This window comes from Cricetulus griseus, chromosome 2 (assembly GCF_003668045.3).
Source record: "Cricetulus griseus strain 17A/GY chromosome 2, alternate assembly CriGri-PICRH-1.0, whole genome shotgun sequence".
Lineage (NCBI taxonomy): Eukaryota > Metazoa > Chordata > Mammalia > Rodentia > Cricetidae > Cricetulus > Cricetulus griseus.
The window spans coordinates 53,759,415-53,786,972 of record NC_048595.1 but is presented as its reverse complement, the minus strand read 5'-3'; the positions used below and the strand labels follow the sequence as shown (position 1 = coordinate 53,786,972).

At 45.6% G+C, this 27,558-nt stretch overlaps 2 long non-coding RNA genes across 4 annotated transcripts; one reads left to right on the top strand and one right to left on the bottom strand.

Annotated features, from left to right (window-relative positions):
* Positions 1-889: 889 nt before the first annotated feature.
* Positions 890-26,643, bottom strand: LOC107977883. Of its 3 annotated transcripts, XR_004768197.1 has the most exons (3): positions 26,235-26,642; positions 2,317-2,750; positions 890-2,004 (listed from the first exon to the last, which is right to left on the bottom strand). It is a non-coding gene; the product is annotated as an uncharacterized LOC107977883 (long non-coding RNA). The 3 variants fall into 3 exon arrangements; XR_004768194.1 differs by having other exon boundaries at positions 890-2,750; positions 26,235-26,643; XR_004768195.1 differs by lacking the exon at positions 26,235-26,642 and adding an exon at positions 5,471-7,334 and having other exon boundaries at positions 890-2,750.
* Positions 5,220-8,797, top strand: LOC107977884. The gene is made up of 3 exons (XR_003482239.2): positions 5,220-5,459; positions 6,667-6,714; positions 7,329-8,797. It is a non-coding gene; the product is annotated as an uncharacterized LOC107977884 (long non-coding RNA).
* Positions 26,644-27,558: the final 915 nt, after the last annotated feature.

Below are 27,558 nucleotides of genomic sequence, written 5' to 3'. Positions count from 1 at the left end.
CGGATGACCCTGCCAGGTGCACTTGCTTCAGACACTGGGTGGTGGCGGTGAGGATAAGGTGAGCTCCAGCATCTGGCAGGTTCACAAGCTATGTGCACAGGATGGAAACCATTGGCCAGCACTGTCTTAACATTCTGTTTCACTAGCAGACATAGAGGCATGGAGAGGTTAAGTGACTTATGTAAAGGCATGCAGGTACAAAGTAGGATGTCCTGGTGTCCACAGGCCTTGAGATGCTGAGGAAGGAGATAGGGGTGCAGCCAGTAGTGGCACAATTCAGAGTCACCTCTTCAGCAAACACAGGGGCTTCTTTCTTCTACAGGTTTCGGTGAGCCTCACTGTAAGACGATCTACATAATGCACCTTGCACACAGTAGGTACTCATTGGTGCTAGTCTCTCTGCCTTTATGCTTTATTTACTTGGAGAATGGCGATGGCTCTGGATGGTACACTTGGTCTAGTGGAGTTGCCCAAACCTGAGCTCTTTACTGTTGTGCCTGGTGAACTCCTGTGAAATAGGCTGAACTGGCTCATGGTTAGGTTCAGGCCTTTCACACTAACTGCCTCGAAGACTACCCTCACTGTGGGTCCCAGAACTAAGGGCAATCACTGTGTTTATCACACAATCATTTCCCAAACAGCCTGCATTGACAACTAAGGGCCAGAGCTCTCTCATTCCTTTCCTCCCTGTCTGGAGCCCTCTCCTAATTCTTGTGGCCAGAGCTAGGAAACATAGACTGTAGATTGTCTGGCAGTGCAAACAGATGCACCTCTCAATGCTTGCTGCTTAAATGTTCTGGTCATTTCAACTTTGACTTTTGCATTTGAAGTTTCCAGTTAGATGCAGATAGCCAGGGTTGGGAATGGATGGACATCAAAACACAGTGGATAAGATTTTCAGGATAATTTTAATAATGCTTTAGTTTTTAAAAGATTTTTAACCTTGGAGTGGTTCCAAGCACATACCTAAATTCCCAAAATTCATTGAAGCTATATTCTGAGGCCCAAACCCACATTATATCTCCTTATAAACGAGACCTGATAGTGTATTTGGGGGCAGGGGAACATCCCATGGGAAGCATTCAAAAGGACCTTATTCTGACCAAGGAGTAGGCTACTGAGGGAAGCCTTGGCTAGCTTTGTGCACAGCTTTGTACTTGGCTGGGACCTGTTATGTGCCAAGTACTGCTTATTTGAAATAAGCCCACAAGTCTGTGATACCAGGTTGTTATGAAGGAAGCATCTGACACTCCAGATATCCCAGGACTTTAACCTGCACAGGGACTGAATGGCAAAGTGTGAGCTGGAGTTGGAGACCAACAGCAACTTCCAAGTCTCACAGTGTCTCCCTGTGCTTCCTGTGTTGCAGACCTCTGGCACACTGAAGGCTCAGAAGGGATTCAGGGTCATTTCAGTCAAACTTTCTCAGTCTCTTGATAACCCAAGTTACCCTGGGTAAACACTTCACAGCCACTCTTAATGAGTTTCAAATTCCAAATAAATATTGTGGTTCAAGCAAGCTGAAGCAAAGACACAGCCGTTTCAGTGTTTTCTCTTTAAACACAAGCCTCCTCAGAGCTTCTGGGTGCTATCCTCCATCTTTGCCGAGGGCACCCTGAGGGAGAGGATACTTCTTCCCATCTTCCTCCCAGCCCTTGCTTTTCAGGGAGTGAAGCCAGAAAGATGGAACTGGTGCAGTGTCCGTTCTTGAACTTGGGTTTGTCTAACACCACCTGAGGTTGTCTACCTCTCAGCTGGTCACTATTATGCCTTACTAGCATAGGGACCACACAGGAGTCTGACTCTGTCACCTCTATGTCCCAGAATTTGTCATCATTCCATGACTTTGCCCAGATTACTCCACTGCTTGGAATACCTTCTCTTCCTCCTCCACAGGTTTCTTGGTCAGCTGGATTCGTCACAGAACTCTTTCTGAGTCTAGGTCCCAATGAAGAGGACAGATCCTCTTGCTTGTGTAAGGCCATCTCTCAAGCCTGCTGGTGCCTTAAAAGTTGTTTACAAATCTCTCTTAACTGCCCATGACATCCATAGGTATCTGAACATACACACATATTATCCCCCTTCAACTCCCCTGACTCCACACCCCATCATATCACCCCTACCACACACACTCCATACCCTCCACATCCCTCACCTTCCAACACCACACACACACACACCACAGCCACACATCCCTACACACCACATACCACACAGTACACACACATACCCCACACCATATATGCCACACACCACCCCAGGCACATTATTTGATTTTACTTTTTCATGTTTTGTTCTGTGGAGATCGGGTCTTACCATGTAGCTCCGGCCGGCCTCAAACATGCTATGTAACTCACAATGCCCTCAAAACTCTACTTCCTTTGGCTTCAGCCTCCAGATTGGGCCCCTGCACACAGCCAGATTATTTATTTTCATGGCTTAAGTCTCCACCCAGGTTCTGTCTTCTGAAGGGCAGCTGTTCTTTGTTGAAGCCATAGAGAATAATTGCTGGCTTCTGAGGTTGAGCGTTCCCCAGTGACGGCAGGTCTCCCTGGCTTCAAGCATTCATCCTTGTAATCCTTCTCCAGAAAGGTTTGATTTCATAAATAAGAAGTAAAATAAGACAAGTTTTCTCCCTCCATTCTTTGTTTATTTATTACCAGAAGGGACACAGTCCCTGCAAGCATTCATACCGTGGATTTAGCAGGGAAGCAGACAGACCATGTGTCTTCTGTGGAGTTCACTCTCTCCTGGAGGAGAAGCACAGTAGATGAGTAAGCAGTAAATAATACAGCAGTTCATGTAGTAATTCGTATCATCAGAACAGCTATGTGTGACCAGATGGGTAGCATGAGGGGCCATTTGCATGATGAACTCAGGACAGGCTCCTTGAGGAAATGGCATTTGCAGAGGCCTGAGTGTGGTTGTGGTTTGGTTGGGTTGAAGATTGGGAAGAAGGGCATTTGAAGTAGACGGGACATCGAATGTAAAGGCTGTGATGTGGGGACACACTAGGCTTGTGACAGGAACAATAGCAGGATGGCTGAAGTGACTGCATAGACAGGGGTAGAAGCAGTCACAAACACTGCTTCCACCATAATCTGGGAAGTGTCAGTGTAACACAGAGGTCCTGCAATGGATACCTGAGTGTGGAGTCCCCCACTATTGGCTCAGGGAGACAAGACAACTAACTGCTAGTCTTCCAGAACAGCAACAGGCGCCTGTCACTAAAGATAGCCCTAAAGTATCCTCTACTCCTAACAACAAAACAAACCCCAGGCCAGGGAGAGGGCTCAGCAGGTAAAGGTACTTAACACCAAGCCTGCTGCCCTGAGTTCAATCCCCAGGTCCCCAATGGAGGAAGGAGAGAGCCAACTCCTAAAAGTTGTCCTCTGATCTCCACAAATGCCCTATGGCACATATGCCATCCCTCACCCCCATCAAATAACTGTAATTTTAGAATGAAATAAAAAGAAAAAAAGAATCCCACTAAAACCTGAGTGAGGTGTGACATCTGAAAGGCTCCTCCCAATCAAGGGCACACTGTGGAAGCTCATGTGTCTCTGATGGCGGCATGTCAGTAACTATTATTATGCTAGAACAAGTGTGGGGTTCCAGGCAGGAAGAAGATGGTCAGGGGACTGGGCTCCAGAGGCTTGCCACCTTTTGCCTTTGAGGGAGGATAGATATGCCACCAAAGGGCAGGCTACCAGTAGAAAGCCTGGAGGGCCTGGGTTCTTGCTGTCTGTACACCTCTGCAAAGTTAGGCAGGTTTCCATGAGCTGCTTCTCTGCTCTGAGCCTCCTGCTGCTCCCATCCCTGTTCCCAAAGCAGATTTCTCCCCACTTTGCAGGTCTCTCTCCTTTAGCCCAGACTGGCCTTAAACTCAATTTAAAAGTCAAGGGTGACCTTGAACTCTTGACTTTCCTGCCTCTGCCTTCCATATCCAACTCAATTGACCATCACTTCAACCTGTTCATCAATCTTTGGTCCTGTGTCCTTCCCCATTTTGCTTGCTTTTCCTCTTCCTTTCTTTTCCCTCCCCCTTACCCTATCCCCCTGTTGTAAATTAAGAAAAGCAAGGGTTCAAGCAGAGGGTTTTTTTTTTTTTAATTAGGAAAAGGGATCATAAAAAGGGGAAAGGGGAGATGAGCCTACAGGGATGGGAGCAGCAGGAGAGAGGAAAGGGGAGAGAGAGAGAGAAGAGAGAGAGGGAGAAACAGACAGAGGGGGGGAGAGAGGTGGGCAGTGCCCTTTTAGAAGGGAACATAGTGAATATGCACAGGTGGTGCTCTTAGTGGCTGCAGCTGAGGTCGTATCCTGACAGGCCAGTACAGATGCCTGAATACTAACATCCCTTCCCTCCCTTCCTTCTTCCTGTGTATCTCATTATGTAGACCAGGCTGGCCCCAAACTTGAGCTGCTCCTGCCACTATCCCTTAAGTGCTGGGATTTCACCATGCAGCATTACAGCAAGGGAGAATTGTGTTTTAATGGGGGATCAGGGCTACTTGAGGGGGTTGACTAATTGGCAGGCCACTTCCACGTGTCTGGCAGCCCTGCTGAAGCTTGATGCTGAAAGGGTATGTGAATGATTACCCATCCCCCTATACCAGAGGATTGAGTTCTTGAGGCTTGAGTTCTGTCCCTCTTTCTCATGTCCTCCAGGTCTCCCTGAATTCTGATACTTTGTCTGTGAGGCAGAGGTCTCCTCATGCCCCACCTCCTTCCTTTCGTTGTGCTCCAGCCACGAGGACACTGGGCAGTCACACCTGTTTTTTATGTGAGCCACAGGAGTGCAGGTGACAAGGCCACACCAGACCACAGCTAAATGGTGTGACTTCAGGAAATGGTGTCACTTTACTAACGATGGTACTTTTCATCTGGAAGTGGCAATAACCCTGCCCTTCCAAATGAGTAGACATTTGAGAGCAGGGATGAAAGCCATCTTATAAGGTACTAAGAGAAGGGCATGGCAGAACAAGTTTCCTTCTTCCTTGTCTCTTGGTCATTAGTCTATCTTCTCCACTAAAAGAACACTGGGGTTTCTCTGGGTGCCACCAGGGTGCCGGATACCTCACATGCTGCTTCTCATGAGCGTTTGTGCTCTTCCCAGCAGCCTATAGGCTCACATGTCTGTATCCTCAATGGAAATGCCCTAGGACAAAGAAGCTCCGGGGCCACAGAAGCCTAGGCCTCTGTGAGCAATCTCACATCCCCTGTCAGCTTTTGCGGGGTTCCCAGAACAGCATGTCCACTCTGGCACAGCCCCAGATCCTTTCCAGGAGAGCACAGCCTCCAGGCAGGAGGAACTCAGGGTGACTCAGATTCACATGTGACAAACAGCCTGTGAAGTAAAACAGACCAGCGTGCTCCAGCACAGCTGTCTTCAGATCCCAGGGAGAAAGGGGTGGCATGAGAAGAAGTAATGGACAGCGTTGAACTCACCCCTCATGCCGGTAATACATACCAAATGCTCGCCCTCCTGATGAGACAGACTCTACTGAACACCTGAGCTTGCAGTGGTCAGAGAGGTTAGGCGTTTCACCCAGGGTTACACAGGAGATGGTAGCCAGCAGAGCAGGGATTTGAGCAGAGGTCTCTGACTTAGAAGACCTAGTTCTTCCCTAACCACAAGTCAGGAAAGAAATATCCTTTCCCCACCCTCCACTTCCTGCGGCACTGCAGAGCTCCCTGTGTGTGATTAAAACAAAACAAAACCTGACCCATTGAATTTTGCCTAACCTTTTGAAGTTTGGAACACATAATACCCCTAGGTCCTTTTATCATCTGCACGCAGGTACATTGCCCGTCTCCTCCCACCCTTTGTTTGGGACAGGCTCATAGATAGGGGGTGTGTAGGGGTGTGCAGGGGGTGCTGGGGCATGAGAGTAGACAGGCAGTGCTGCCCCTACAGGGCAGTGGAATGGCTGCCAGCAGAGGCACTTCCATGGCTCTGTCCAGCTGCGGAAGTCAAAGCCACAACGTACCCTGGTTTTGGGGTCAAGGGTTGGGAACACCACTCTTAGGGAACACTCAGAGGAGATGTGGCCTGGCAGGAAGCACAGGGCTATGCCAAACAGGAAAGGGCGGGCCTGTGAGGCACTGAGACGTCACCAGGATGCATGCCAAAGCTGGGCGGGCTTAAATACTGGGGCAGAGCTGCTGGGCACATGACTCTGCCGAAAGTCTCCCAGGGAATGACTTCTAATCCCTGACTTACTGGAGGGTTTGAGGAAGGCTCCAGCCTGCCGACTGCTGGTCTGGTCTATGGGGGAATCCTGTGCTGGCACATAGCCACAAGGACATTTCTCAGGGAAAGCCTTTGACCCAATAAGTCTGTTTTCTCTTTTCTTTGGAAACTAGGATTTGGAGTCTGTTCAGGAAAAAAATGTAACCTACAAACAAATAGCCTTGACCATCTGGGCCTCCCTTGGAGCCAGGTCAAGGCTGGGGAGGGCTCAGCCTCTCTGGGCTATCTAGCTGCAGGCCCTGCTTTTGTAGCCAGTCTCTGGCTGACCTAACATAATGTTTACTCTCCATACCTCTCCCTCACCTTGGTGCTGCTCATGCCCCAACCCTTTGCTCCCATGATGGTAGAATAATATCTGCCCCCCACCCCCGCCCCGGCTGCGTCTACTTATTTTAACACCATCTCTCCCTCAGATCCCATGTCTCAGGAGATCCATCTGCTTCTCCTCAACGTTATTCTAGGTAATTTACGTGTAAAGCATTCTTTCCTTTTTCTGTGGGTGAGAACCCCCGATTTTATTTGTAAGAATATAGTCAAAATGTCTGCCAGTGCTTAAACTCTGGCTGTGTGCTAAGCATTGTGGTGTATCATGCTACTCACGGCATAGCTAAGTGTTGAGGACAAAACCTGGTGCATAGTAAATGCTCAACAAATGTTGCTTAATATTCTTATTAATTACCTCAATTCTGTCATAGCACTCGCAGTAGATATGACTTGTCTTGAGCATTGCAGTTATCGCGTGACAAGTCTGTGGACTTCTTAAGGGCAGGGATTGTGTGTTTATCCTCTAGCGTCTCCAAGCACATGTTGCTCCAAAGGGAATTCCACGGGTGGCAATCTGGTCATTCAGGTTGGTGATGAAATGCAGAGACTTCTGTCTAGAGTTCCTAAGTCAATTTGGAGTCACTGTAGCCTAAAGAATAGAGGCTGTGGACAGGACTCAGAAGATCTTGGCTTGCTTCTGCTTCAACTGTCTGCTAGTTTTATGACCTTGGGAAAGTTAATTAATTTTTTTTGAACCCTAAACACCTATTTTCCAAAATGCACATAATGGTCTTGCTTGTCTTCTTCACAGGTCTGCCATGGGCATCAGTGAGCTCACACAGGGGGTGTGCCAAGTTGGCAACTGTCTTATCTGTGTGCTGGTTATTCTTTGAATCAGTTCTCTTGGAGCCTGTTGCCATCATCACCGCTGGGATTTAGAGAAATGTCCCTTACTGGCTCCTATGTGGCAGCATTTGGGTTCCAGCTGGTGGTGCTATTTGGAAAGGTCATGGAGCCTTGAGGAGACTGAATCTTGGTGGAGTAGTAGTCACAAAGGTGAACCTTGAGGGCGGATAGCCTGGCCCCACTTCCTGCCTGCTCTCTGAATGCTGACTGTAGAGCTGTGTGACTATCTGCCTCATGTTCCTGCTGCCATGCCTTCCCTGTTGTGATGGACTGAATTCCTTCTTCTACTGTGAGCCAGAAGAAATTATTCCTTCCTTTAAGTTGCCGTTGCCACAGCAATGCAAAAAGTAAATCACACAACTGCTATACTTGTCAGAACATGAGCTGTGGGTGCTGTAGTGTGCAGACATGTCAGCCTGACTCCCCACTCCCCTGCTTCCTGTGGTCCAACTGTGTATTTCTTAAATTTGGGGATATTCATATCATGCCTCTCAGGCATTGACTTTAAGCTTTGAAATTTGACTTTGACTGTGCCCTTTTCCAGCTTCAAACACTTGACCTAATATTTTGGAGGACACTTTCATAGGTGTCCTGTAAAACGTGGCATCAAACCCTCATGGTGTTTGCTGTTTGTTGTTATGTGATTAAAGAAGGGAGAAGCCAGGGATGATCTGAAGGTATAGAAAGAAGTATGAGACACAGTCTTAACTAGAAGGAGTTCATAGTATGATTTGTTAGGCAGAGTAGAATTCTAGACAGTGGGCAAAGCACATGGTATGAAAAGGGTGTTTTGTGAAGACTTTACAGAGGAATGGGCTTTGATTTCAACCTTACAAATGATTGATACTTACTCTGGAATCTGGAGAACATAATTCAAAAGCCAAAGTCAGTGTCATTGGGTATGGGTATGTCAAGGGTATGGGTAGGATTTTAGTATTTTTTTCTTTAATTTCTGAGTGTAATACAGTCAGACATTTTAGTGGTGTAACTATTTGAAGAATATCTGAATCCCAAAAGCTGCTGACATTCTGTGGTTGCTGCTTTCTAGATAAGAAATATATATATATATATATATATATATATATATATACATATATATGTGTGTGTATGTATATATGTGTATATGTAAATATATATACATATATATAATCATCTATGATAAACTTTACTTAAAAGTTGCCATAAAGAAAGCTGTTTACTGAAATCCTAATTTTTATAGCTTCTGTATAATGATAACAAGTTCCAAGATCAGTTAGACCAAGGTACAATGTGAGGTAGTACACTAACAGTAACTCTGAAAAGAAAACTATACAAATATGCAATTATAAACCATTAAATAAACTGAAAGTGAAAGTCCTTGATATGAAAACAGAATACAGCCACTGTTAATGTCATAGTCAAAAGTCAATTCCTAGCCTTTGTGTTTACACCTAAAAATTACAATGAATGGGATGTAAGCAACTAAATCTCTAACCAAGGAATTTAGAAAATGAGATGCAAAATAAAACCAAGACAAGTTGGAAAACAAAACCAAAAAATTGTACAAGGTTAAAAAGCTATTAGAAAACCACTAAAATCATAGAATTAATAGAGAATGTATAGGAAAACAAAATAGAACCCTCTAGAAAACTTGCTCAACAACAATGGGGGGGGCAGGGAAAGAAGAAGTATAAAATAACTGGTACCTGAGAAGTTCATGAAATTTCCTGCTCCTCACCTTGGTCACTGAACTAATCCTGTGTGCCACATATTTGTGTTTCTCTTTTTCTGTTGAAGATGTGCTATTCCTGTGCTGACCTATTAGAGGTTGTAACAAGTTGCCACAAGCCAAAAGATGTACACCATGAACTGTATTCTCACAGTTCTGGAGACTAAAAATCTGGAGTCAGGGGGAAAGCAGCTAAGCCCTCTCTGAAGACACAAAGGAGACACTGTCCTTCCCAACAAGCTTCCGTACGCTCTAATTTCTGCCTCCATTACATAGTATCTTGCTGTGGTAGTTCACTTTTACCTTCAGCTTGGCTGGATTTTGAATCACCTATTTGTCTCTCCTTGAGTGTCCCCAGAAAAGTGTGACAGAGGAAGGGAGACCCACTATTTCATGGTATAATCCTATGGGCTGGGGACATGGAACTAAGTACAAGCATTCGTTACTCTGCTTCCTTGCTACAGATGGCACTACTAGACACCTCACACCCTTGTGCTGCATCTTCCTCTCCCTGATGGACCAAATCTTTTCTCCAACTGACCAAAAGAAATCTTTTCTTCAATTTACTTTTGTCAGGTATTTTGTTACATCACCCAGAAAGGTTACTTAAGACACTCCCTGGGTCTTCATATTGTCTCTCCTCTGCATCAGTCTCCTCTGTTTTCTTCACTTGCAAGATGGATTAGGGCCCTCATAGTAGAGAGCTTTAACTTACATCTGGAATCGCTATTTATGTAATATTATATTCTGAGTTTCCCGGCAGATATAAATTTTAGATAGGTTCTTTTTAACCCCAAGTTAAATAAAAATGGTTTCAACTATCTTCATTCTGTATTCACCTAGTGAATCTGTGTATGATGGTTCACGTATCAACACACACACACACACACACACACACACACACACACACACACACACACTAGTCAGAAAGTTAGGAATTTACTCAAGAAGCAAGAGGGTAGAAGGTTAGTTCTACACTCCTGTTCAGGTCAAGCACTTTGCAAGGGAAGTGAAGTGAAACAGACTTAAAGGATGTGGCCAAGATTCCAAAATCATATTACCCTGGCCCAATTGAAAGAACTCTTAGAAGAGAAGGGCAAGAGGAAAGGCTGTAAACATTCTTCAACACTTGAAGGGCAACTGAATATGTGAGTGTGGGTTTGGCTTTCTGTGTCCTTTGTTAGAACAAACACAACCAATTAGTGGAAGCTACAAATGTTTTCTATGTATGTATGTATGTATGTATGTATGTATGTATGTATGTATGTATTATGTATGTATGTATGTTTTGGGGGAGTTCTGTTCATTTAACTCGGATCCTTGAACATGTTAGGCAAGCACTGTACCACTGAGCTCCATTTGCAGGCTCAGAGGCTTCTATTCCAACTATGTTAATGGAAGATCCTTACTAACTAGGAATGTCTAAGGTGCTAATAGAATTGTATTAGGTGGCCCTGATACCCACATATGTGAAAATGTTGTTTAAAATACCACAGCTGCTAGAGGTTAGCAGAGGCTGGAAAGAACAAGGCAGGGTGGGCTGCTGAAGGATTTTATTACTTACTGACCACACCAAACCAGTCTCTAGACAGAAATCTCTACTAAGAAATTGGACAAATGTACTTTTAAAACCTTTTGCACAGACTCGTAATGCTTCTCAATATAAATACAGCAGTTCTCATAAAATGGAGTTAATCTCATGGGCAGATATTGTTCCAGGGCGTAGCAAGGAAAAGCCGAAAAAAACATGGGTCCACAGGACAGTGAAATAGCATCACATAGATCCTACTAGCTAGAGCAATTGAGGAACTTGGTATCCAGTGAATATGTGAAGATCAGCAGCTGAGAGAAGTACTGTAAAAGTCTTTCCCCACCCCTCTTATTGGTACTGTTACTGCCCAGTGCATTGGAGACTGAGCAGGTTCTCAATAAGCAGTACTCCCGTGCTAAGACCAGGCAAACTGGTAACTTGGTCAAACTGATTTATAAAGTCTTATGTTAAATTCTTTTAAATTTATTTTTATTTCTATAGGTATATATATATGCATGATTTGCCTGCATGTATGTGCACCATATGTGTGTTTTCCCATAGAGCCAGAAAATGGTATCAAATCTCTAGGAACTGAAATTAAGGACTGTTGTGATCTGCCATGTGTGTACTGGGACTTGAACCCAGGTCTTCTGCAAGAGCTGCCAGTGCACTTAGCCACTGAGCTATCTCTGCAGATCCTGCTGTAAGGTGTTTAAAAAAGGAAGAAGGACATAAAAGTAATTGTGGCAGCAGTGGTAACAGTTGTGGGAGCAGAGGGAGGAGACAAATACCATATTAAAGGAGACTCTAAGGCTCCAGGGAGGTAATTCAGTGGTAGAGCACTTGCCTAGTCTGTGCAAGGTTCGGGACCAATCGCCAGTATGAACAAACAAACAAGCAAACAAACATGGTCCTGGTGGCACACACAAGTATCTTGGTACTAGGGAGGCTGAGGGAGGAGGATTATCATCAGTTCAAGGTCAGCCCAGGCTATATAACAAGTTCAAGTACAGCCTTGGTATGAGGCAAGATCTTAAGAAACCAAAAATAAATACATAAGTAATTTAAAAGTGGGTAAGGGATCTCTGACAGTCCCCTAAGAAGCTTTTAAGTTTCCTGCCTGCCTGTATTTACAGAACCCATTGTTGGGATTTGTCAAACACACGAACTGAGTCATGTTAAGTCAGTTAAGGCAGTTGTACTGAGCCTTGAAGGCTATGAGGAATCTTGACCTTAGGAGAAAGAAGTATGTGAGGGCAGGATGGTAAAAACAGAGAACCTCGGTGCAGTGACTGGTAAATATAATGTCTGGTGTGCTCTAGTCTTTTCCTGTGGCTATTAATATATTTCTTGGGGAAAGCCCTTGAAACAATAAGTCTCCTAAGTTTTCTGTATTTTTTTTCCATCCTCAAGACCCTACCCTCCCCATTTTGGCCTCTTTCCATTTTCTCTGCTGGAAAAGACAATACTCTCTGGAGAAAGGATGCCGTTAGACATTCTTTCAGGCCAAACCTAGGTGCAAATTAATCATCCAAGAAAATATTCTGTAGACAGAGTTGGGAGGGTGAGACTTGGATGAAGGATGAAAAGTAATTAGAACAGCAGAGGTGGGAGGGAGCATCATGGCTGAGGAGGAAGTGGTACTAGTGGGAAGTACAGTGAGTATAGCTTTGGGCCACACAGCTCTTTCCTTCCGGATTTCCATTGAAGAACAAAATGTGATTATTACTATGAGGCAAAAAAAAAAAAAAAAAAAAAAAGGAAAGGGAAAGAAAATTGTACTGGGCAACTACCATATGCCAGGCTTCCTTGGTTGCTTACATACAAGTACTCATGAACGCAGGCATGCACACACTCTCTTCACACACATACACACAAACATATACATACAAGCACACAACACATATACACCACACGCAAATACAGAGATACACATGTACACACCACAAACATACAATACACTGCAAACATACACAAATCCACACATACACAAGAAACATACACACATACACAAGCACACACACAAAACACACATGTATACACATTCACACATACATTAAACACCATACACACATATGGACACACTTATACATACACGCAACACAAACATACATTTTAAAAGATGGTATTAACTTTACTTCACAGATGATGACATAGAGAACTAAGAAATGTAGTGACTTGCCCCAAATGTCAATTAGCAGCTGGTCCAGATTTAACACCAGTTTTGTATGGCTTCACAAAAATCATTTCCAACTTTGCATGGTCTATCTACATCTCTGCCAATGAAAGTGGAACTTTTTTTGCAACATCCTGTTGTTACTTCTGCCTCTACTGGGAGCCTTCTTTCCCAAGTGAAGAAACACCATGACCATGGAAACTCTTATAAAATAAAGTATTTAACTGGGGCTTGCTTACAGTTTCAGGGGTTTAGTCCATTATCATCATGGTGAGGAACATTGTGGCATGCAGGCAGACATGGTGCTGGAGAGAAGCTGAGAGGATCTGCAGGCAGCAGGAAGAAAGAGAGAAACACTGGGCCTGGCTTGAGCTTTTGAAACATCAAAGCCCACACCTAGTGACATAGTTCCACCAACAAGTTCACACCTACTCCAACAAGGTGACACCTCCTAATCCTTCTCAAGTAGGACCACTCCACTCCCTGGTGACTAAGCAATCAAATATATGAGCCTACAGGAGCTGTTCTTAGTCAAATCACCACACCAAGTATCCCAATACCATAGAAACTTGCATCAAGGTTCCTGGAAGCTGCTGAGGACAAGCAGTGTGTGGCAGGATTAGATTCCCTGCAAGGAGGTCTTGAGTGGCCACTGTGTGGAGATGTAAAGGTGATGCACATTAGCCCCCTTAGAAGCAAGCTGGGATCTGGGGTGGATGTGATAAGAGACAAACCTCTGGTTGTGTTTATGGTGGCATTTCTAGGCTGGGTTAACTAAGGTGGCCACACCACTCTCTGGACTGGAGTCCTGGACAAAATACAAAGGAGAAAGCAAGCTGAAACATCTCTCCCTGTCCTTCCTTGAGATACAGTGCCACCAGCTGTCTCATGCTCCTGCCACCATGCTTTCCCAGCATGATGGACTATGCACTCCCTTTGTGAGCCAAAATGAACTCTAAGTTTGCCTGGCATTTTGTCACAACAGTGGGAAAAGTGACATAATGTGTGTAGACAGAAGTTTCTGTCCCATCTGACCCCACTGTCATTTAGTCCCAAATAAACACACAGAGACTTATATCAATTATAAACTGTTTGGCCAATGGCTCAGGCTTCTTATTGGCTAGCTCTCTCTTAATTATTAACCCATTTCTATTAATTTGTCTGTCTCCACGTGGTCTTGACTTACCAGTGATACCCAAGCCTCCAGCTACATGGCGTCTCCCTTGAGCCTCTCTCTCTGTATCCCTGTCCCAGAATTCTCCCAGTCTGGTAGTCCCACCTATACTTCCTGACTGTCCATTGGATGAGACAGCTTCATTCATCAACCAATAAGAGAAATATGTATTCACAGCATACAGAAGGACACCCCCCATCTGATGTGCTTCTAAGAAGGGCTTTGCTTCCCACAGCAGGAAGTGGAGGGAATCTTAGGAGGCCAGGTAGCCAAACTGCCTTGTTTTCAGTGCATGTAGCCATGACTTATAGCATGAACAAATACAATGCCATAGAGATTCTAATGTAGGATCTGCCATTCTGTAGTAGCTGTGGGACTCAGGTCTCTGTGCTTCTCTGAGCCTCAATTAGACTATCTCTAAAACGGGTGGATTTTACTTACTTTGTTTCACTGAGGAAATAATATTGAAAGATTAGCTTGCCCATAGTAATAAGTAATATATCAGAGAGTAAGACCATTGAAAAGTGTTAGCACTTAATCCTTTGCAGGGCCCATTGGACATGAATGCAATTAGAGGTATTGTTATTTCCTGATGTCAAGTAAGCTCAAGTTAAAGAAACCCAAACACAATCTAGCTTAAGCTCAGATAAATGGTGAAAAGGGCATGGACGGATCCAGACTCACAGGGGACTAGCTCCAAGTGTCCCACACTGGTGCCACTCTACCTATGGCCACCACTACTTATTATCTACTCAGATTTCTCTCTGACACTCCTTGTCTTAGTCACCGTTCTACTGCTGTGAAGAGACAGGATGATGAAGGAAACTTACAAAAGAAAGCATTTAATTGGGGGCTTGCTTACAGTTTTAGAGGGTCTATCCATAGCCATCATGGTGGGGAGCATGGTGGCTGCCAGGCAGGCCTGGTGCTGGAGCAGTAGCTGAGAGCTTAAGTCCTGGTGCGCAGGCAGTAGGCCGAGAGAGCAAGACTGGCATGGCTTGTGCTTTTGACATCAAAGCCCACCATAGTGACACAGTTTCTCTAACGAGGTCATCTTTCCTACTCAGTTCCACCAACTGTGGACTCCAGCATTCAAATATCTGAGTCTGTGGGGGCCATTTTCATTCAAATCACCATACTGCTCATGGGCTTCCTACCTAAGGCAAACAGTATGATTGTCAGTGCTCCAGGTTTGCCTGCCAGTGCTGTGTGGGTCTAATGCAAATTTGTGGGAAGGGATATGTGTAATAGAAGAGTAGATGGTAATATACATACAGTGTAGCTTTCCATTTTCAGTCTGATGAGCGAAGGAAGGTTCGTTCCTACAGATCAGGTAGGAATGGCCAGCCCATAGCCACTCTGCAATTGGCCTGGCTGGGTCACATGTGTGCCTTGGGTAAGTCACTTTGGCCAGAGGTGGGAATTACAACTGGCTTGTCTTGGGTCTTAGCTTTTCCTAGTGTGTCTAAGAGGAGGAGAAAACACACTGAGATGTGGCCATTCCTATTTGTAGCCACAGCAGAATTTAAACAATAAAAGTTCCAGAACAATCTGGACCCTCAACCTGTCCTGGTTCTTACCTTCAGGTCTCTGGAGGAAGGTTGCACTGATGGGAAATCTTGTAGGTTTGGCCAGGGGTAAAGGACAGAATAGGCCCTTGCTCTTTCCCTCTGTTAAAGCACGTTAGAGAATGCAGCAAATGAACTGACAACAACACCCAGTAACTGCCCAGCATAGCAGGGGACAGACAGGTATCTGGAGCACCTAGCAGCATGTGAGAGACCCACGGGATGCCCAAGTGCCACCGTGGGAGAAAGCCTTCTGGGTGTATAGACTAGCATATGTGATGTCCAGGGTTGGGAAAGCACCGCTGAAGGAGTGCATGAGGCCCAGTGTGCCCTGCTGCAGAGCATTAGGGGGAGAAGAGAGGAGGGAGATTCCAGGGAGAGAGGCAGGACCAGGTTCGGCACCTGGAGACATCTTCAAATGTCTCATTCACAGTGAGCATTGCCAGCGCCTTCTCTCCATCTGTGACCAGAAGTGGCCTATGATCTTTACAGGAGGCCCCATGGCTCAACTCCCAGTTCCACTGCCTCCTGCCATGGTGTTGCCCTTTTTAAGAACAAAACCTAATGCTGGAGGGAACCTCAGAAGTTGGGAAATCACTGCAGGACTACTTTACTTTTCAAAAGAACTAAGCCCCATTGCTAATAAGAATTATTATTAATGCTAATCATCGCACTTGACACCTCTGTTGCCACAGAGCAAACCGACCTTCAAAGCTCAGGGGCAGTAATTACCCCTCCTAGCTCCCCCATGCAAGATGTAAATTGGGGTCTGAGTACAGGGTGTGGAGCCATAAAGTCCAGGAAACCAGATCCCCCCACCCCCAGCCCATTCTTAGCAAAGAGCCATGTCTTTTACACAAGGCCCATCTAGTTCCCACTGTCGAAGGGAGATACAGACAGGGGAGAGAGGGGAGAGGCAGGAGGTGACCATGGCCTCTGAGGTCCTGGAGAAGCTTAATTAGTAGGTTAGAGTACACTTTTCATGAGAGTGGCTGAGATCCTCCCTTCCCTACTTCAAGCCCCTCAGGGTGACCGTGCAAGCATGTCCTGTGAGACCTCACTTGTCTGCCCTACGGGTGGCTGACTAGTCCAAACTGTTCTTTCTTACATGCATCATACTGAGGACACATGCTCCCTGGACTGCAAGCCTCCAAGGGCTCGGGCTGTTTGCTTAGGGTTTTGCTTAGCTCTGGGAGGAACTTGAGTTTTGGCTTTGTGCCATTGCCAGTATCTTCTTCAGATGCAATGGCTCGGCATTCCCTAGGTAGCAAGGCAGTTTTGAGTAAGCAGTAGAAGAATTTGGCTCCCAAATTTTTAGTTTGTGGGTAAACAGAAGCCTCAATGGGCAGATACCAGTCAAGGTGCTATGACTTCAGAGAGGGAAGCTCAGAGTCTGAGGGACCCCGAGCAAAGCTATTCCCAACCTGACCCTCAGCGTGGGGGATTTAAGCAGACCTCCTAGAGAGCTAAGGAAGCATAGCCAAGTTCCTGGTGGCCCAATACTCCAGAAAAGAAGCCTTCTGATACCCCAGACTGCAGGTCTCGGCCTCCTCTCAATCCTGCATTCTGGAATGCCTGTGGCACACTTACTGCGCTTCCAGCCCACTCTGTCTGGGAACACCTCTTTAGGTAGAAAGTTTTATGTTCAGGATGACAGAATTAATGAGAAGCATTGCATTCCTGAGGTTTGTAGAGCACTCCACAGTCTGCTGAGCACATTTGGAAGCTGCACGTTTAAGGGCTGGTCTGGTTCCAGGTCACTGCACTTCAGGTGGGCAGAGGGGCAGGTGGCAAGTGAGCTTCATGTCATCCTGAACAGAAAGCTAAACACAGGAGTGGGCTGGAAGCGTAGCACATGCTGTTGGGATGCAGGACTGATAAGAGGCAGAGACCTGGAGTCTGGGTGTCAGAAAACGCTTATTTTCCAGGGAATTGAGCAATCAGGAAGCGCTCGCTCGGGTAGGCTGCTTTAGCCCTCTAGGAGGTATGCTCAAATCCCCCTTACCTTTTCTTCTTGGAGTTACCATGCAGAGAGAAAAAGTCATTTTGTCCTTGGCATTGTGACCTGGAGCACAGTGGGTCTTTCCGGGACACCTGTTCTGTATCTCCCATCCGAGTGACTCCAGGAAAGACCAGCATGTTAACATGTCAGAACTAGCCAGGTGGGGTGGTGGCACCTGCCTTTAATTTCAGTACTTGGGAGGCAGAGACAGGCTGATCCCTGTTGAGTTTGAGACCAGCCTGATCTACAGAGTGATATCCAGGACAGGCTCCAAAGCTACAGAGAAACCCTGTCTTGAAACAAACAAAGATGTCATGAATGTTGACTGCCCAAGGTAAATGGTTTCTTCCTGTCCCTGGTTCTTCCAGGCCTGTCACTGGAACAGCCGTACAACCAATCAGGAGAACTCTGTGGCCCAGAGAGTTATAGTGTTTGGGCCCCTGTTTCCCTAGCCTCCTCACAGATCTCCTCTTCTAGGTTTACTTCATGGTCTGTGTCTCTGAGGAACATGACTTATTTACTAGTGGACTCTGGTTATCCTCAACATCCCAGGCACCTAGGTGTTGAGTATAGCCCATGCCTTTGTGGGTAGAATCAGAGGCTGGATGAGAAGCCCAGGGATTGTAAGTGCACAGAGGTACCCACAAAGTCAGAGAATTGTGTATGGAGAGGGGAGGGTGGTGAGGAGGGGCTTGGTCTTAAAGGACACCTGGGGTTTTCTATGCAAACAGATGGGAGCTATCCTACTGACAGATTCTAAGTACTCTTCGGTCCTCACAGAGCCACACAGGTGTGTTGTATGGCTTCTGTGTGGACAACTTCCATGCTTAGAATCTCCACCCCCATCCCACTAGTGGCTTGGCTCCCGACTATCTTTGTGTGCCTCCTCTGAGCTTGTTTCCTTCTGCCGTCATCCTTCAGGATATGCAAGCTAGAGTATTGCTTAGGTACCTGGCCTTCATAATGATAGGAGACCTGGGTTTGAGTCCCAGCTTTGCCTCTTGCTACGTAGTATGTCTTAGACAAGTTTCTGTGAGCCTCAGTTTTCTTATTTGTGAAACAAGAGGCCCATATTGCTCCACAGGTTTGCTGAGGGGCTCATAGCAAAGTGTGCGTGCTTGTAAAATAGTGACACACAAGAGATCATAAATATAGCTATATTCAAACTGTGGGGGTTGAAGGGAACACTGTTGGCTTGGGGAAATCTAGGCAGAGCCACCCTGTTCCCTTATTCCCCAATACTGGCATTCTCTGAAGCTGAGGAGCAAGGATCCCTTTGGCAGACACACCCTCCGTTGACTCACCCTCCACCCCCACACCCCCATCCCCATCTCCACCCTAGCTGCCTCCTCCTTGGAAGCTTTGGCTTCCTTCTCAAGGGCTACACTGCTAAGTCACGTCTCTCAGCCATTTCCTGGAGCCGTTGGTATGGTAGAGTCTTGTCCAGGGCCTGACATTTAGGCTTGTGAAATTCCACTGTGGGTACATTTAGCCCATCTTTCAAAACCATCTTGAATTTTGCTTCTGCTTCCTAATATTTCCTAGCCAGTTTCCTATCAGGATTTCCTCCCAGCCCAATCCATGGAATACCCTAGAGTCAGAGATGTTTGCTGAAAAGGCTGTTTTCCTTGTGTTCTTTTCCTGTTCAAAATGCTTTACTGGCTGTTGACCATGTGAAATTCAAACTCCATAGCCAACACCCACGGTGTTTCAAAAACCAACAGTGAGCTTTCAGGCTGTTTTATTTTCTTTCTTAGGACCCAATGCGGATGGTAAACATGTCCACAATTTCTGAAAGGATCAAGTGAGTTCAATCAGAAATGCATTTAGCACATGGTGGACCACTGCTGATGGCTTAGCCCACAGCCACTCTGCCACAGCTGCTAGGTCAGGGATTAAAGGTTCTGTCCATCACAGCCACCTCTCACTGGAGCAAACTTTGAATGTGTATATATTTGAGGGTCATTCAAACTTGAACTTCAGCAGTATTCCTTAGTCTAGCGATGCTGACACCCAGAAGCCAACCATTACGCTCTCAGCCAGTTCTTGTCATGGGAATTGGGGATCAGGAAACATTCACTAATATTCTGTTCACTGCTGTGGTCATGAGTCCTAATAGGAGGTCTTTAGGTTGTTGGGACATATTCTGAAAAGTAACTTTGGAACTCCCTAATCCTCTCCTTTTGGTTTTGTTTTTCCTAGCTATGAGGGGAGAGCTTTTCTTCCACCATTCATTCCTTGCTGCTACCATGTGAAAGCCCAGCCAGAGCTCTGATAACTGGCTACACCTGATCTCAGACCAAGAGCCAAAACAAGTCTTTTGTTTCTTATATTGATTACCTGAAGTAATGTGTTATAATGGCAGAAAACTGACCAACACAGATGCGTGCACAATTGGCTGGAACACATGTCTGGGTGTGTCCTTTAAGGTATTTTCGATGACTCACGGAGGAAGATGCACCCTGATTATGAGTGGTACCATCCAATGGGCAGGGAGTTTGTATAGAGCGAAATAGTAAATGAGAGACAGACTCGCTCTTGCCACTTGTCTTGAGTGTTTTCTGCAGCTATGGGCTGCACACATCAGACTCGGCTCCTGAGTGTTTGGATGCAGTCCTACATTAGAGGTTTCCTAGGTTGCATGGGTTCTCTGCTTCAGCCTGGAGTTGCATTGTAAGCTTCTGTCTTATTCTAAGGCTTCCAGTTTAGGACTCAGTAGCTACTGGGTTCACTGTCTTTTCAGCCTGCCGGCACATTCATCGCAGGACTCTTTTGCCTCACGCCGTAGGAGCCAGCCCAGCAGAACCCCTCTGAAGATTACATAGATCCAGTTGATTTCTGTTTGTCTGATGAACACTGGCAACTACTGAGGGGAGCTCAAAGCTAAGGAACCTGCATTTTGAAACAGGCTGTAGGTAAACCCTCTGCGTTAGAGGGAGATGTCTACCTCTTTACAAACTCCTTTGGAAAGACTGACTGGAAAGCAGGCAGTTGGTGCTCTGCTCACAAAATGTGCAGAAACGTAGAGATCCGCTTCCCAGCAAGGAAGGCCTGAAGCATCACAGAGCTCCCAGAGTGTTGGCCATGGTGGGGACAGGAGTATACACGGGCGCGCACTGAGTGTATAACATCCTTTAGTACCGGGTCATCTATTTAGCATGGCCCTTGAGCCTGACCTCTTCCTCTCTTCCTTGGTGCCTTTGCTTATACAATTCCTCAGGTCCGCTCATCCTCTACCTCTGTCTGACACCTGTGTCCTCCAGCTGAAGTTCCATAGAAGCTCATTTTTGACAACTCCAAGTCCTTGCAAAGCCTGCAGGGGAATGCAGACTCTTCCCGGGGGTTCCACCTCAACCTTTACTTATCAGCTAAAACATTTCCTCCAGATGATGGTCCTAGTGGATGCTAAGACTGTGCCATTGTGTGAGTGTAATCTCTACATGGCTTTCCTTGCCTAGCTTCCCTTCAAACTTGGAGAAGGTTTCTGGAGAAACCTTGTGTGCTCAGGACTTGCTATGGTCTCCAGCACTCAGAGGTATTTAATGAAAGAATACTCATACCACATACACACACACTTAATAAATCTGACCATGCTGGAAGCTCCTAGAAAGTGCTGGGTAGACAGACAGCTCCAATGGTGTTCAGTGTCTGGCTGATTGACAAGACATGCCATCAGTCCTTACTCTGTCTCCTTTCAATGTGTCACTTTCACCTTGCTTTAGAGATCTGCAAGGCCTTGTGGACCCTTGCTTGAGAGTGTTTACCTTCTCAAAGGTGCTATTCATCTCGGCTTTATAGAAGGGGAAAATACTACTAATCATTTTTACAGTAATTTAAAAACCACAAACTCCATGTTCTTTTAAGTTAGTAAATATGAAACTCATTTCACTCTTAATAGTCTACAAAAATCAACACTAGTTTAAATTAATCGTCTGTTTGTAGCTTGCAGGGAAAGTTTCAAATCTCAAATGCATTTTTACAGCAGCTTTTGAAGGACAAGGTGGAAAGAATGACAGAAGAGTCCCCACCAAGCCTGGAGCCAGGTTTGAGGCTCCAATGTTCCCCTAAAATGATAAAATTACAGCAGCAGACAGACGATCAGAAACTCAGCTCAAGCACCATGAGCCCTCGTGAGATTTGGGAAAGTAGGGAGGCTTTAAGAGCAGCCTTCCTGGCTCACACAAACCTGCATTTGGATTCTGCTTCTCCTTATTACTGAACCTCAGTTTCTTCACTTGTGAAAATGTGAAAACATAACACGTAGCATGGGATCACCGTGAAGATTGGATGGGGTAATGCGTGTTAGAAAACACTAAGCATTCTGTTAGTAATCGGTTATTACCGATTTTATAATCAGAAAGACCTAGATGTATATGGCAGAGAAGGCACTAACAGCTGTACACTGGATCCCTCAAGCTGTGGGACATTGAGAGGTTTCTTAACTTCTGTAAGCCTCAATTTTCTTCTCTATTAAATGAACCTAAAAGTGACTGGAAGATGATTTACTATTTGCTCAAAAAAAAAAATGGGATAAGGATTCAGGTGGCATGAGAGCTGTGACCCATTAACGGTTTGTACCTCTTGTCCTATTTGTCAGTCTGGGAAGGCCTGCTTTTCCATATGAGTTGACATGCTAGAAGTCATGGTTGTAAAGCACTGACCCCAATGTCAAGAACTTAGGAGGGCCTTAGGAGACCAATGCCATTGTTTCTAGAGCCTTCCAGCTTTGTCTGAGTTCTAGCTCTAGATGAATGGATGAGGCAATTTTGATTTCCCAAGGTTTCTTTGACAGCCCAGAGTAGGGCTAGGAACAAGAGGGGCCCCATCCACTGGAAACCACAACCTGGAAATGAACTTCCTTAATCAGTGCGTGGTAGAATTCCTACAGCTGGTTCTCCTTTGGAGTCAATTGGAACCTCCTGGGCCCCCCTGCACTTTTTCTGAGAGGAGCAAATGTCATCCCACAGCCAAGATTTAGAAATTTGCCACACCGGATCAGAAACAGATCCATCTGTGACGAGGTCAAGGTTCTCCTAGGCAAAGGCATCAGCCTCGGAGTCCCCATAGCCTGCAGGGTGGCCTCCAGCCTGAGGTCAACACTGCCTGTGGGGCTACCAACCGGTGCTGTCCTGTCCCTAGCTGGTAACTACCCAGATTTCCATTTCAGAAGGTGAGTCATGTTCGGATGTGGAGGGTACATTAAATAACAATTTTTAGGATGTGAGTGAACAGCAAGAATGCATTTGCTTTGGAATGGGACCGCTTCCTACGTGCCAGTCTCATAATCTCTTCCACATTTCTGGTGACTCCCAACAAGCCCCTAGGGCCTCCTGAGTGGCGAGGCTGCCCTGGGCACTGCGGTTACTGGGAGATGTTCTCTCGCCAGTGCCCAAGGCTGGAAGAGAAGTCAGGTAGTTGAACATGCAGGCTGTGAGTAGAGACCTAACTCAGAGCTTACTTGCTGTGCAGCCTCGGCCAATGCCTTGTATCCTCTGTTTCATATTTCACACGGAGAATGGCGAGCAGGTTGTGTACTCCCCTAGAGCTCTCTGATACTTGGATCATAAAAGTGTTCGCAGATGCTCAGTGAGTGAAAAATAGCAGCTGCCTTTAATGAAGCACTTACTGGGCTCAGCTCTGTGGGAGGCACTGGTGTTAACTGAATGCATCAAAGCAAGCAAGCATCTTGGATTGCTTTTGGAAAAGAAGGTAGAAAAGGAGCCACAATAGCACTGGAGCATCTCTCCTAGGTACTATAATATATATCCTCTGGAAGATAAAACAGGCTTAAGGAAAGGGTGAAACTTGCCGCATCAAGTGTGGAGCCAAGGCCTCCAGCCCAGTTGTGCTGTTAGAAAGGGCCTCGGGTCTGCTCCCCATGGGTGCTGAGCCTCCTTGGGTGTTGCTAGCATGCAGGAAGTCTCAGGCCAGCAGCACTCCTGAGCACAGCTGGGCTAAGCAGACAGTGTGTGAAGGATCAGTGGGAAGCAACAGGGTTCTGCCAGGACACATGTGCAAGGACAAGCTGGGCCCCACACTAGCCTGTTTCCTACAGTTGTGACCCTGTAGATTGCTAGAGTTGGTAGCTGCTCTGAGAATTTCCTGGAGATGTCCCTAGACATTTTGTAAGCTGGGAGATGGTCGCCTTTGCCTGCTCTTGACCACAGGGAGAAGAAACAGCAGACTTTTCTGAGAATTTCCTGGAGATGTCCCTAGACATTTTGTAAGCTGGGAAATGGTCACCTTTGCCTGCTCTTGACCACAGGGAGAAGAAACAGCAGACTTCATATAGCGATGAGACGTTACTCAAGGGCTGTAGGGGTGGTAAGAACACAAGAGCGGAGAGCCCAGGCATGCTGCCTTCCACTCAGAGCCCCTTTTTGGTCTTTGGCCATATGAGATCTTCTTAGTTATTCATCAAATGTGTGTCATGTTCCTGAAATGATTCTGCATCTTTGGGTGGCAGCTGGGAAGTATTTTGTGGAATATACTTGCAGTTTAATTTGGAGGTCAGATTCAGGTGAGAAGCATATTAGTTTTCTGACTGCTATCATGAAGGTTACAACTGGGTAGCTTAAAGTGACACATTTGGACTGTTTCACAGCTCTGGAGATGTGTCTGCTGTTGACATGTCTGTGAGTCTTATTTCCTATTGGAGGCTCTGAGAGAAGGCCTGATTGCTTCTTTCCCATCTTCCATGGCTCCTGCAACTTTGGCCTTGGCCTTCAAAGTACTCACAGAGCACCACCTCACTATTCAGCTCTGTCTTTCTTTGCCTTCTCCACTTCCCACCCTTATAAGGACAGCTGTCCCTGAATTTAGGGCCCACCAGGATCCAGGACTGTGTCATTTTGAGACGTGTAACTCTACCTTCAAAGAACCCTTTCCAAATACAATTACTGTCACACATTTGACATCAGTAAGCCTTTTGGACCCCATTCATCACAAGGGTCAAGCGTAAGAGAACAAACAAAAGATGACTAATTGCACATTGTAGGGAGTAAGAAAAAGATGTTTACAAAGTGGTAGAGGGGAGATAAAACACCTATTAAACCCTCCGAGCTTCAAATTCCTTACCTAGAAACAGGAATAATATCTAACTCAGGCAGCTGCTTGAGAGTTTAGTACGTAATTACTGATGAAAGTGTGCCTATCAAATAGTGACACAGAAGATGCTTTCCTCCCTGGCTTCGAGTTTTTCTCTTCCTTCCTCTGCCTGTTCACCTTGTCTATCCATTCATTCATCTTGCTTTAAGGCCAAACTGCGTGCTAGGTTTCTAGTCTAGACATGGAGGGCACTACAGGGACCAGACAAAAGTTTGGTCCCTGATTAGTTTATTTTTGCTTTTGTAATGGTTACACTTATGTGTCAACGTAACTGAGCCACAGGGTGCAGGGATCTGTCTGCAGACATTTTGTTTGTTTGTTTGTTTCTGAGATGGTATTTCTAGATGGAACCCACATGTGCTTTGGTAGACTGAGTCGCACAGATTGTCTTCCCTAATGTGGCTAATTCTCCTCCAGTCAATTGACAAGATGACCTGGCCAGCAAGGAATTCTAGCTTTGAATTAAATATCAGGTCCAGGGAGAGTTGCTTGGTATTTTATCTTCACATTCACAGTGCAGCCATGACCCTTTCTAGGAGTCTTGGGCCAGCCAGCTTTGGACTGGAACCACAATATCCACTCCTTCTGTATCTCGGACCTTCAGATAGGGATCAGAACTAAACCATAGACTCTTCCAGGTTTTAAACTGTTGACTCATCTTGTAAATCCTGGGACTTTCCTACCTCTGTGGTCATGTCACATGTGCTGATTCCTTTTGCCACATCTGTCTCTCTCTCTCTCTCTCTCTCTCTCTCTCTCTCTCTCTCTCTCTCTGTGTGTGTGTGTGTGTGTGTGTGTGTGTCTGTCTGTCTGTCTGCCTCTCTGTGTGTCTCTGTCTCTGTCTCTCTCTCCCCGGTGCTATATCTCTGTAGAACCATGATAAATAAGACATTATGATCATCTTTGTCCCCCTTGAATCTAACATGGCTTCTGCAGGCATCATCTATTTTTATCTGCAGAGCAGTGCTGTGAAGTAGGCAGAGCAAGCACTCTGAGAATCCTCCCCTTAACAAGGAGGAAACTGAGGTCCACGATGGATTCCTTTTACCTATAATGCTATGGGCCAAGCCTCTAAAAGCAGAACAACCTCATCTCTGAGGCCAGGGCCTTTGCAGGTAAGAAATCTGGGATGATCCAGGGCTCTGAGCCTCTCATTAAGGAGGCTGAGCTGAACTCTTTTTTTTTTTTTTTTTTTTTTGTAGCCAGGGTGGAAAAACAGTTACTCACTTTGATTTTTTAATAAAGCATTGGCCATCAGTTAGAAACCACTTGAGATTCCCCTGGGAAGAAATAAGAGACTTAAAGTGTGGGCTAGGCAAATCTTGTAAAATAATACACAAGCAAGTTCTAATAGAAAAGCGTTGTCTAGACTTAAAAGAATAAAAACACTCACCAATACTCTAGATGAGTCATGGCGACTCAGGTTTGAAATGATTTGAGAATTTATCATTTCATTTTGGTTCTTTCTTTCTACAGTAAGAACACTAATGGCCAGAGAGGACCTCTGGCTTGTCACTGGGTACAGCTTGAGAGAAATAAACTTACCTTCTGCTCAGACACTTCATCTGTCAATCCAGCACTTGATTGTCCTTACTGCATGCTGATGTCATGAATGTAGACTGTCCCCTCTCTCAGCCTCATGGAGTTGAAGTGAAATGTGGTAGTGGGAAAAAAAAAGTCCTTTTCCTCTGCATTCTGTGCTCATGGGTTGTCACTTTGAGATATCCCATGCTCACTGATGTCGTCTGAGGTAATTGTATCTATTCACGGTCCTTTATTTGTGAAGACAATGCTTTGGCCTCAAACAGTCCTGTGTCTGAGTACTAGTTCCTTGCTTGGTAGTAGTGGAAACATGGCCACACGCCTTACCCTTTGGGCTCTGTTTTCTCATCCTCATGGAGCCTGGAGACAGTATTTATGACTCATATTTTCTGGTGAGGACTGTGAGATCAAGCCAGCAGCACAGTGTGAACAATGGGAATGCTCAGTAAACCATTCCAAATATTGAGGTGCAAACCCAGTATTAAAGGGGGCATGTCCAGAGCACATACTAGCTTCATGGCTAAGCTCATGCTACTTTTATTGGTCTGTGAAACTAGCAGTAAACTACCTCTGTATTCTGTAGTAGTGCGAAGTCTTTTCTAGCAAGGGTCACACGTTGTTTTACACTGTCCCTATTGCTGTAGGAACTCCTGTTCTTCTCTGGTCCAAGCTTTTCCGTCTATGAAATGGGCACACTCAGAACTCCTACTGTGCAGGAGTCCATGGCAGCACTAGGCAAGTCAAGCAGGGAAAACGGGTATTCGCCCATTTACTACCTGCTCACTTACCAAGGAAAAACCATCATGTTCAGTATAACTGTAGGGTGAAATTAGCATTTTAATTATCATTGTCACCAAATTTTCTAGGATAGGTGAAGCTCTTGGATGACTGATCAAGCATATCAGAGAAGTCAGATGTGGAGGAACATGACTATATCCCCAGCATCTAGGAGGCAGATGTAGGAGGGCTGTTGTGAGTTTGAGCGGCCTGGAATACATACTAGACTGGCCTGGGCTACAGAATAAGACCCTGTTTCAAAAAAAGAAAAAAATGAAGCCAAGCAAACAAACAAATAAAAATCTATGCAACGAAACCTTTACCATGTCTGGAGTCAAAATGGAAAACAGCATAAATAACATTTGTAGAGTTGATTACTCCACCCCCTTGGATAAGCATCTTCAGTGACTCTAATGATGAGATTTGGTTTTTATAAGGCAAGGTTGAATTCTATGCTCCCTGGACTGACCTACCTCACCCTCCTGAGTGCTGAGATTACAGGGGTGAGCCATGTCTGCTTAGTTCTGGCTCCTACGCAGGGACTGTTAGG